The sequence below is a fragment of the Myzus persicae genome, unplaced genomic scaffold (genome assembly GCF_001856785.1).
Source record: "Myzus persicae strain clone G006 unplaced genomic scaffold, MPER_G0061.0, whole genome shotgun sequence".
Lineage (NCBI taxonomy): Eukaryota > Metazoa > Arthropoda > Insecta > Hemiptera > Aphididae > Myzus > Myzus persicae.
The window spans coordinates 145,436-158,837 of NW_019104029.1; the positions used below are offsets into that span (position 1 = coordinate 145,436).

The 13,402-nt window shown below is 29.0% G+C and overlaps 1 protein-coding gene across 3 annotated transcripts in view; it reads right to left on the minus strand.

Annotated features, from left to right (window-relative positions):
- LOC111037787 (paired box protein Pax-6-like) overlaps positions 1 to 5,135 on the minus strand; it is a 48,234-nt gene extending 43,099 nt beyond the window's left edge. For 2 of the 3 annotated variants that reach the window (XM_022320549.1, XM_022320547.1), the window contains exon 1: positions 4,667 to 5,135. The gene's annotated coding sequence lies outside the window, so the exon portion shown is untranslated. Of the gene's footprint in view, positions 1 to 4,553; positions 4,647 to 4,666 lie in introns of those variants that run through there. The other variant, XM_022320548.1, reaches the window with a different exon arrangement.
- Positions 5,136 to 13,402: the final 8,267 nt, after the last annotated feature.

The window sequence follows — 13,402 nt, forward strand, 5'->3', positions numbered from 1 at the left end:
ATAAAAAGTTTTATTTTAGTGGAAAAATTGAATTATTTCTGCTTTGCACAAATCGTTAGAAAATGAAAATACCCAAGTTAAATAATTAAGTAAAAAATACATTTAAGTACTAAAAGAATAACGGAATTTATTTTTAGAAACTATTAAACATGTATACCAAACGATCGAAAAATATGCATTTTAAATTGTTGTTTTAAACATATCATTGTAACTTTATACTTAAAACTAATTTATAGCTATTGGTCTGCTATATTAATCGAAAGCATATATGACAAACTTCTACTACTTTCGAGCTCTAATAACAATTGATAATTTTTCCGAAAATTGTTGTACGACAGTTTGTTAATAGTTATAGTTGTTTTCATGGTGTTTGTATAATGCAATACCTACCTCATTAGATTTAATATATAAATACTTTTAACCACTTTATAAAACCGAGTAGAAAAAAATATATATGACAATATATTAGGGTATTCCTAGACCTATTCCTATAAACCAATCTACCTATAATATCAGTTCTTTACAGACAACTATTTAATTTTGTTACAGATATTATTGTGCTTTGGCAAGATATCCTTCAGATATTCAGATAAAATGCATCTAGGTAGGTATAACTAATTTTTAATCGAGTTAAAAATAAAGAAAAGTAACTTTTAACTTATAAATTTACTTATGTATAACAACTGTTCGAGTAGCTAAACGAGATACAAATTAGTCAACTTGGCAGGCCTTGGTATAATATGCAAATATGTACCTAACTATATAGGTGATATTATATCGACATTCATTTTATCCCAACAATCATCATATAGATTAAAGTTAACATAATATAATTTAGTATGTAGAATGTAGATGATCCATGTCGTACCTATCATCACTAAATACGCTTCTTATGGTGTGTGGCTTACCGTGCCTAAAAAACATTGTATAACGTCATAGGTGCTTTTATATGTAATACATACTTATACACTATACATATAGGCGGATAGGGTGTTTCATCGCCTATATTTAGTTTCCGGAGCTAATTTGTTCTGGTGTATTTATGTACATAGTAATAATAATACTGACAATATACACAATAATGTAGCGAAGGCCACTCGAGCACCGCCATTTCTGCTGCTACGATATCATTTATATACACACACACATATATATATTTATGATATAATTCGACCACTTCGGGACCCCTCGAGCACACTTCAGCCGCGGGGTTGAAAAAGAAAATAATAATAATAATAATAATAATAACAGTATATATACGTAAAACATTATTAGCGTGTGTCGCGTTATGTTCCTATACCTACACAAGTGGTGTGCGCATAAAAGGACTTAGAACATGCGTATCGTACCCATATATTATATGTATACATGTACAAATATATTGTACAAACGATACATACTATGTGTATAAGTATATATTTATGTACCTACCTATATCAACTCATTTTTCTCACATTTCAATATATATACACATATAAAAGAGATTTATGTATATATATATAGGTATACTATACGCATATATACGTTATAATATACACTCACTCGAAATGGTAACGCGATACTCGCTATGGGGGCAGCTATTAATGAAATAATATAAAAGCACACCCCCGCTTTAAAGAGCGATACACATTTAACCCTCGCGGATGATGACGCTAATTCTAATTGACTCCCTATGTAGGTATATAATATAGCATTTAACCACCTTTCTTTTTGTTTGTTTAAACTATTTATTTTTATTTTTGTTATTGCTCTGTGCGATTGCTGTTTTTTTTAATTGCCTCTCTTTTCCTCACAGTTATTATACAGTTAAAAGATTAATAAAAATAAATAAACAATTTTTCCCTCTTTTTATCCTTTACTATACATAGGTATAAAAAGACTTTTTTACTCACAAAATATAACGTAAATAATTACTATAACAAGCAAAGCGTAAAAGTTTGTTATAACGTTAAATACGAATGCATTAATTACTTTACTGGTATCTACATATTTGAACAGTTAGGTATAGGTAGGTACCTAATTAATTATTTATAAGAACCCTTTAAATAAAATGTAATAGGTACAGTACAATTAGACATGAAGGAATAATAATAATAATAATATAGGTATAGCAATCAAGTAACTGGTATATTTTAAGCTAAATACAATATTCACTTTATTTGAAAGCATTTCGTGACTTAAAGAAAAATTCCATATGATCGGCAATAAGATTGGCTAGTTAATGAAAGAGCTCTTGGTGAAAAAGATGCGAAACTGTATAGTTATTTTTATAAAATGGGACATACATATTATGAACATAAATCATAATTATGTATTTGGTAGGTAAATAAATGTATATTTGAAAAGATCTATGTAAATTTAAATATAGGTGTCCTAATAGTACCTTTCATTTAGTAAAAAATATTAATTTTACTTAAATAAGCCAAATAATTTAAATCTAATAATTATATTTTACACTCAAAATATTTATTTAGAAAACAGTTAACTGTTAGTACTTTTTTAGTTTTGATTACTATGTAGTTAAAATACTAAACAACAATAATATAATAAATAATAACTATAATGAATATATGCGTCGTGCCATGAATAAGTTATCTTAATGAGTACTATTTAATTAATTAACATTAAAACCGCTAAATTAAACAAAGATTAATTGTAAGTATAGGTGTTTTGGATATCATCCAAAACAAAAACTGAAAGTATAGTTATCATTTTATTTGAACTGTAGGTAGTTTCAAATATAATGTATACATAAGATAAATAAATCATAATGAATTAAGAGGTTAAATTAATTTCTGAATAATTTCGAAAAAAATCTATGTGTTGTAGAAAATAAAAATAGTTAATTATTGAGCCGAAAATAACAAATTTCATAAAAACCAGCTTTCACGGCATCCGTTTTTTACAACCGATACAATGTTTTTTGTTATTTTAAATAGTTATGCTTATAAGTACTCTAACTACATAATATTATAATATTAATATATATATAATAAATTGTAAGCAAACTATGGGCTAAGTTTTTCGGGAATTCCCAATATTAAACAATATCCCATAATATAGGTAAGTAATTTAGAGTTAATATAATAGTTTAATACATAATACTATTAAATACTTAAGTCTAATTACTGTTTTTTTTACTATATAGATGAGTAGCTATTATATGATTTTCAGATGTACACGGTTTGTTTAAGTTATTTGATAAGTTCGCTCTGATTATATAATTTAATAATAAAAGTAGATATTTCAGTACTTGAAATTTAGTATATCTTTATTTGAGTAACAGTAGAATACTTAACAAAAACTGTTAATGGATTCAATTTGATTATGAAATATGTGAAAAATTGTATAAGGATCATTACAAATAATAGTCACCGTCCACCAGTATAGTTATGTGTATACTGCTAAAGTATAGTAGGTACATATACAATAAATCGTATGTATAACTGAAAAATTTAATATTATAGTCATTGTATATAGATAAGATTAATAATAGGAATAAAAATTTAGTTAAATTTCCAAAAATAAATTAAGTTTTACACTTTAACCTATCCGCTACAAGTTCTCTGGTGCCCTAATACGGATATGTTGAAAGTGGAACCATTTAGTTGGTGGTGCCATAAAGCGAATAATTTTTAGGGGCCGTTAAATTAATTATTGAATGAAAAAATAAATATTATTTAGAGGTGTAGGTACTAGGTATTATGAGTTGAATAAAAAGAATTTTATAATAAAATTCAATAGTATCAATAATATTTCACTGTAAGTCTGAATTATAATAATATAATTTACATAAAATACCTAACAACTACTTTGGACTTGTATTATACAAGTACAATTTAAAAAAATTAACTTTTGTTTATAAATTTAAGCACTATTTAGAGGATTATATTATAATGTAATTATAGATTATATCGGGGAATAAAATACATACTTTTATAGTTCTATGCGTAAATAAAGGTTATAAATTACCAAATGGATATGAAGTATATAATCATCATAATTATAAGAAGTAATTCAAATTTTCTATGATTTTTTGTAGGTTCAAAATATATATAACAGATGTAAGACTTGTATCTAATATTAATTATAAATTGTTTAGGTATGAAATTTAAAAACGTAGGTGAATTTGCAAATTAACTTAGCCCCCACCTCATAAGACCGCTTACAAACTACTCAACTGAATATTATATTAATCTGAATAATTGCATAAAATACTCAAAAGTATACCGGTTTATGATAATATAATACGACGTAAATACATCAGTATATGCATATAGGTAGAATAAATTAATAGGGAGCTTACACATAATTATATATACGGAGTCAACTATAGTGACTGGTGCTGTGTTAAAAGTGACAGGAATAGGTACCTAGGAATTATTTATTTTTTTTAATCGTGCAACAAAATAGGTTTTTGTATAGGTACATATTATATACTATACACATAAAACACATACGTAATGATAGGTACACGGTCGTTATTATAGCAAAGAAGGGTTGAAGACGTTCAAAATATTAATGTCTCGTGATAACTGACGATATATACATACATAGATTCGCTACGAAATACAGCTGATAGGTGTAAAATAGATAGGTACTTGATATAGGTATAAGTGCGAATTGATTTATAAGATAATGCGGTATGATATAATTTATTACTCACGTGTTGAAGTTAAAAAAAAAAACAAACCCACGCACTGAACGACGTTATAATCCGATGTAACAAATATTATATTTACTGGATTTTCACGTGTGGAGACCACTGTCAATCCGATTTAATCATCACTGCGGTAAATAAATTATGATATATATATATATATGTTATAAGTGAAAAAAACGAAACCGAAAAAGCGAAAAAAAAAATACGTATTATATTATTATATACTCGACGAGAGAAAACTATTCGATCTTCGAGAGCTTAAATAATAACGATGATGAAAAATAAGAAAAACAAATAACCTGAATTAGGTATAATTCATATTATTCTCAATATCGCGAGTACAATAAATTATAACTACGTCGTCGCGTCGTACTGCCGGACGGGAGCCGCGTGCAGCGTCTGATGCGTTTCGAGTGGCCGCGCGGTTCGGTAACGTGTGCGCCCCGACCGACGAAGCCACCGTGTGTTCCGCCGCCTGGTTTCCGCGCGCGCGGCGGTGGCGCGGCGCGGCGGCGGGTAGCGATTGCCGCTGCGGCGTCGGTGGTGGTGGTGATGGGTGGAAGGGCGAGAAGGGGAAGCGAGGGATTAGCGTACGGCGGGCACCACCACGGGATTCGGCGGCGGTGCGTGTGTAAAATATTTTTCGGGGTCGGTCGGAACGCGGCGGAGGGTGGGACCGGAGCGCCGCCCGTCCGCCAATCGCGTGCCGGCGCCCAGATCGATATAGAACGCCGCGCTCATTCGTCCGGAAGATATGTTCCATCCGCCAGGCGCGACACACGAGCGCGCGCGCGCGCTCCGAGCTTCCCGCCGCCTCTCCACTCGTCCGTCCCACCATCGCCACAGCCGTCGCCACCGTCGCCGCCGGTCGTACCCCGCGCGATGGCATTATAATAATAATAATAATAATAATCATTTTTAACTCCACGACACCCCCTCCAACCCTCTCTCCGATAACGCCGCCGCTTTTTATCTCCCCGCCACCCGGTCGGATATATAGCGACACCCAACCCGCCGAACACACACACACACACACACACACACACACACACACACACACACACACACACACTTATATATACGTACACCCACCCTTACCCGCCGACTGACACCCCGCAACTCCGACGAAGTTATATCCCGCTCTGCCGTAACGTCCGTTTGTTTGCGTTTCGCGTATACGTATGTATTTATTGTTGTTTTTTTTCTCTCACCTCTCTCGTTTACCACCGACCACCCGCCCACCCTGCACCAACCCACTACACCCTCCGCACCCTTTCCCACCGACGCGGCAAACCGTTAACACGCTTACATATATACATATATATATAGGTATGTATGGTGCACGAGCGAGAGGCATATAAAGTATAAACATTGTCACGCGCGCGTTTCTCCGCCGCCGCAGCACATCCCTGCAATGTCTGTTTGTGTACATATTACATATTACTCGCGTAGAGTTATATATATATATATTATTCGCACATATTATAATATATAGGTATCATCATATTTGCGTAGGTACTTATGTAATATGTACAATGTATATTGTATATGTACATTTTGGTCTATATATAAATTACGATATTTATACGCCTATTATATATATATACATAATATAATACATAATGGCTACCTATATTTAGTGCAGCGGAACGTTGCTATTCGGCATCCGTGTTCATTTGACTATGATCCGCACGTGCGTACAAGAGATGCATTATATTAATATGATGCGGTTGTATTATAACGTAATATATAGGTAAACCTACTAAATACTATTACATATATATATATATATATATATACTAAACATACACACACTATACGCTCACACGTATACCTATATACAGTGTGTACATTATATACTGTACACGCATATATTATATATTATACAGGCTACAGCCATCATCATTTATGTCAGGTACCTATATATATTATACTTATCATATTATATTATGTCCGTATGGGCATTATACATTATATTACCTATATGTATTCGACGGTTCGATGAATTTATTTTGCAAGTCCTGTGAACTTACTGAGCTGAAATAGGCTCGATTAACTGCCGAGATGTATATTATATTATATTAATATATATTATACCCGTGCGTAATAAGTAATAACTATATGTATACGTATTGGTATACAGTGGCGGAGTGAAATTTTTTTCCCTGTGAAGCAACTACCTTAAATAAGTATCTTACCCACACACCAAATTCTACACATTTTACACTTATTTTTTCACACATTTTAAAGGTTATAGATAAGATCATATAAGATCACATATGTAACTATATATGCGAGTATAAATTATAAACTATACCTAGTCTAGCCGTCTATATAGGGCTTTGAGGCTGGAATCATTGAAGTGCTCACCCCCACTTTTGCAAGAGACAGCTGCCTTAAAAAAATAACTATTCACGTAGCCACTGTTAGAATATAATATATTGTAGGCCAAACTATAATTTCTACAGAATTACAATAATACTGTCTAATATTTATACCTATATATATATTCTCATAAAGTTTATTAGATACATGCATCTCACACCAAACACATTTTAACATTAAATTCTATCCTTATTTGAAGTTTGTATTAATTATACTAGTATAGTATATAGTCACAGTTAAGGTCATAAAATATAATAATATATATATAAATTTACTTATAGTCACATATATTTTTCTTACATCGAAATTGTTTTCAGAAAAAAAAGTATAGCTGGTATACTTGTATAATGTATATAGATTAGATATCAATACGCAATTTAATATACGTTGATTTTAAATGCATAAAAATGTATTGAAAAATACAATAATTCTTGCTGCTATATGTTTAAAATATTTTCGAGGGTCTCAAAAACGCCAAGGCGGGTCACGGTTTAATGACCAGGGGATCTAGACTGTGTTTTTTCACTGGTTTATGTGTTTTATTATACCTACTCGATTATAGAAATTAAACACTTACCATAAAATGTTTTTAATGCTTGTATAAACATTTAAGGAACTAACTTAATCCCAGTCCTTTTTCATGAGATTTTGAATAAGCCGCTATAAAATTGATACACAAATTGCATATTATTTTCTTAATGTTGAAATATTTACAGTGTGTTTGTTGCATTTTTTAAGAGCATAATAATGGCCACGACCAAATGCATCTTTCGGCAGGGCAAAACGGCCTCTGTGAATTATTATACCCATGTATAGAGCATAATAGACATTCAATAATACCCGCATGTATACATCGTTATATTTAGTTCCCTATACTGTTTTAAAGTTTTTTAAATAAACCTATGTTATATAAATATACAATTTCGATTTTGAACTATAATTATTTCAGATATGTATTATAGACGGCTGATAACTAAATTAACCAATCGTCATATTCAGTTCAACAAATTACCTACTTTCATTGAAATTATTTTGTAGACATAAATTATATTACCTACTCTTAGAATTTAAAATAAAACTTCAGAAAACAAAAAATATACTTATAGCGACACTATATTTAGTTTATGATGTATATGGCTATTGAATAAATACGTATACAGTATATATAGGGAAGGGATTGGACATAACAATAACCATTTAACCGTATTTATACAACAGTTGTCTGTTTATTGGATTTGTGTTTGGTTCGTTGATTTTGTCGTTATTGATATTTGAAGGGGTTGGAAATCAGTCGTAAGGGTATTTTCGAAATTTGGATATGTAGCTTAAAACTTAAAATAAGTGTTTGAATTTTTACAAATTTAAATAGATATTTCACTAATTTTAGATACTTAAAATTAAATTATAAATGACATTAATATCTCAAATATTGATTTTTAATACATAAACTACAAATGTTGAAATATAATAAATTATACTTTTGTACCACCTTATTATAATATATGTAGTACCACAACTGGATTAATACTTTTTTTTTAAACAATCCTTATCATGTGTATAATATATAACTATTAAATAGTATAAACTTGTGGAATTTAATCCATATTTACTATATTATATAGCTGCCCCACTTGGCGTTGTCCGTGCCATAGCTAGGTTTTTTTTTTTTTATAAATATATTTGTAAAAATATACATATACCATAACCATATATCTATTAATTATAATATTAGTATAATATGTACTTATATAATCAAATAATGGCAACCTTATAAACAAACAAAAACATCTTATTTTCTATCTTTTCGTGAGCAAAAAAAAATGTTGTTACGAAATACGAGCTCCCTTTTAGTAACACAATATAGTTATAATGAATAGTAAAAAAAAAAACTAATTTCTATACTATGACAATTTAATAATTTATAACTTGACAACCATTATTATAAACAAAAAACAATTTATAGAAATTCCCATTGAAATAAAGCCTTTCAGTTTTTCCCAAATTTCCAATTTTACTTTCAATAAAAACCTCATTCAGGGTATTACGAATATTTATAAAAAAAACAGCCAAATCTGTTTAGCCTTTCTCAATATTGATGCTCTTACCATCTATAACAGCTATTTTTCATTTTATTATATAGATATTCAGTGATGATTCCCCAAGCATGATTTCACCTTAACTTTTCCTATAATATAAAAATTCAGATTGTTAGAATATCAAGTAACCTACTTACCTACTTATAAAAACCATAATAATTTATGAATTATGATCCTTAGATTTTTACGTAATTAAAGGATCATCCTGAGTGAAAAAAACTTTTTTCATATTATAAGCACCCATTTTTCATTGAAAATTTTTAAGAAGGTTATTTTTTTTTTTTGAAAAAGTATGTATACAATACCTTGTATATTGATATAAATTCAAATTCAAATTCATACAGTTTCTAAGTTATTAAACTTTAAGTACCTACTATACTGATAATAATATATAGTCTTAGTTTTAGATAATAAGTTAAGATAATAATACATATGGTGCCATGGGGATTGGAGGCTATAATAGTTGGATAATTTTAGACTATGAAATATAACTCGTATTATATAATACGATTTTATATAGTAATGAATATAAAATATGTATTAACATTTTATAATTTTTAACATTTTTCCGAGTATACGTACCTACCCATATTAATAACTAGACTTACTCACATATTAAATACATTTTATTGTAAAACCATTATAATTTATAATAATATGTAATTTTATAATCTGTTCTTGGACCTTGATGATAACTATAATGTGTAATAACTCAGAAACTTTTCGTTTAAATTTCAAATTAAAAATGTGTCAACAATTTTTAAAAAATGATCCAAATAATATTTTATAAAAACGATAGATCTTTTTTGAAAAAATGAAAAATCGCTACACGATACTCTATTGTAATCTGTAAGTATTTAGAAATGTGGTATTTAAGTATAGAATTTTTATTATTTTTTTATTTTTTACTAGATATTTACAATCTATTCATAGAATAATAAGCAAATTAGATAAGAGTAAAAAAAACACATGAGTAATATGATGGAAGAAGCCACCCATTGATGACACTACCTATTTTGTTTAGTTTATTAAGAGAAATTTGATCTAGGAATTAAGCATTTAGCAGGTCACGACACCAATTACGTTTGAGACGTCTGAAGGGGTTACCCGGGATCGAAGTATAGAATTAAAAAATAATTCTAAAAATCAGAATTATTGATCTTATATTCCTGATCAGGTTTTCAATAAATATACATCATTATACGGAATATACAAGTGGAGTGATATTACTAGCTGAACCACTTTGTGCATATATACATTATTCTATTAAGAATAACATGCTGTACGAGCAAATAATATATTATAGTGAAAATGTGAAATAAGATCAAACAATAACAATTTTTTTTTTATTTAGGAGAATGTTTACAATCTTTATTTATTTTATAAACTTAATGTTTTAAGTGTGAAGTGTATTTTACATAGATACCTAATATTTTAGGAGAGCATTATATATTTACCAATATTAAGTTATTGTATTGTAGATAAGTTTACAATGAAAACCAAATAACTGATTTATTTATTTTGGTTTAAGTAAGGTATTAACTAAAGTCGTGAAGTTGCAACGTGTTTTGAGACAGCAATGAAGAATTATCTAATATACTAAAATTTAAAATGATACCTATAATACATTTATACAGTATTATAGACTATAGTATAAAATATTATACAGTAAAATAAATAAATTTATATAAACATATAAATAATAATAATAATTCAATTTAACAGTTATTGATGTAAAGGTGTACACGAATACGAGTAATTTTGAAATATAATATATACATATATAGTGCCTATATATAGGCGGTATTGACATTTTCTGTGGTTATAATATTATATGGTTCATTATTGGTCAGTCGACGGTCAACAGCTTAAATTTTGTAAGTCTTTACTTTTTATATATATGAATATATGAATATATGGTTGTACATATAAATATCATGTATATAATAGCGCAATATATAGATTTATACCAAGGGGAAACCAAATTCCAACAGGAAACAATAAGTTGGAAGACGGAATGTAATGGATGACGATGACTATAGGATAATGGTGATACGTATATATACGGGTTTAAGATGGTTGGCACTTTTCCAGATTTGTATATCACATTATACACCGTAGGGCGTAGGTATATATATTATGTCAAAATTTGTCTTATAATATAGATTTATATATGATACCTATTTTTTATTGATTTTTTTTATGAATTTAACGTTTCGAGGATTCAAAATATATAGGACGTGGTGGTGGCATATTATGGGAAATTGAATGTTAAATGTTTTACGTTTTGTATTCAAGTTTGGGCCTCAAGCGCCTGTAAAGTACTTGTATCAAGTAGTTGATCTATGATATCTATATGAGATCAAAATGATTGAGTTTTGTGTGATTAATTTATTTTTATTGTATACATATAGTGTAAACATAACACTTGACTACTCGGCATTAATTCTTATTTTAGCAAACCACGTTGTAATTACAGAAGTAGTTTTAAAGGGCTGAAGAGAAAATTGTGAGTAGCTATCCTAATGTTATATCAGTTATCTGCATATAAGTGCTGGCCTTAGATCATATACTATAGTATATGACCTAGGGTGCTGGCTATATAAACTATTCGATATTACGATAACACTATATAGAAATAATGGAAAGAACAAGTTTTTCTTATAGAAAATATAAAAATGTAAAAAATACACATGACAGGTGTTTTTATAATTCGTCCAAACCACAAAAATATATTAGCACAATTTTTTTAAAATCAATATTTGAAGTTGAAATGTTGGCGAAAATTTATTTAAATAAGTATCCAATTCTTCATTATATTATATACCCAATAATCAGTTATTTCATTGTAATTCAAAAATATTCGTGTGGAATTGACACTTTTACGTATACAATATACATACATAGTACATACCTAATATTTTTTTATTATTACTTGATACCAGTAATAATATTATCGTAGTACTAGCTGTATAGTTACATACGAATTGCGTGCCAAAAAAAAAACTATGTATTGGTCGACAGCCCAGTTGTGTTTTCACATATTATTCGTGACAGGCTCGAACTGCGTGCGTAAAAGTTTGAACAAACGACCGGTTTTTTCTAACCCCCCTTCGTATGGCCTTGAGTATATCATAACACACATTTTGAAAAATTTATAACTGCATTTATATAAAAAATAGTTAATGCTAAATAATCAGAAATTATTACCAGGAAGTTCTTTCAACTGAATCATTTTACGGACAGGTGCTTTTTATTTTTACAATGATTAAAACAAACGAAAAAAAGTGGAAAAAAGTATTTTCATTGAATAGTTTAACAGTTGTATATAATATAAACTATAATGCTTTTTGTTTTTGAACTTCGATAGATACATTATTTGACACCCCCTATCCCCTCTGTACGCACCTCTTATTTCTATATAAGTGTACCCAAAGGTCGATGAGTTGTAAAGAAGGTATGTGTAAGCTGGGTGATTCTTTAAACAGTATAAACACTCATTATCCGGAAAAATTATTAACCACATAATTTGAAATGTAAGTAAATATGAAATAAGTACAATATTAGTCATTATTACTACTCATTTCAAAACGATATTTTGAAGTTTTTCACTTTTTTTTTAAATGTATACATTCTATAGAGTACATTTTTTATTTAGAGTGGGTACATTTTCAATTTCATATTCAGACAAAGGTTAATTTTCTGAAAATGCGAATGTAAACAAATTGAATTTCGAACTAGTAGTTAGAGGTGTTTAAACTTTAAAGTTAAGATGATGAGCGGAGACATGCAGTGTATACCTATACTAAAATTGTTCATGGTAAACTTACAGTGCACATCTTAACTTATAATATTTATAACTTGTAAGTTAAAAGTTTAAAACTATATAATTAGTATTAAACTACTTGTTCGAGATTTTAGTTTTACATAATATCGAGTTTATTATAAAAATAATGTTGTTCTCGAATAACTCAAATAAAATGTTAGATCAAAGTATAATGTACCTACTATTAACTTTTTTTTTCAAAAATATAGTTTTTTAATGACTTAAAATTAAGTAAAATTTATTTAATCAAAAACTATAATACTTTCGAGACGGTCAAATACCTACGTTGACCATTAAAAGTATCACCCTACAGAGAAGTACGTGTCGAGCGAAATAATAAAAAAACGAGTGATAGAACATGTCTTGGAAATAACGATGAACACTTGACAAATCCGCGTAACCGCGGTATACGTCTATATTATAATATTAACT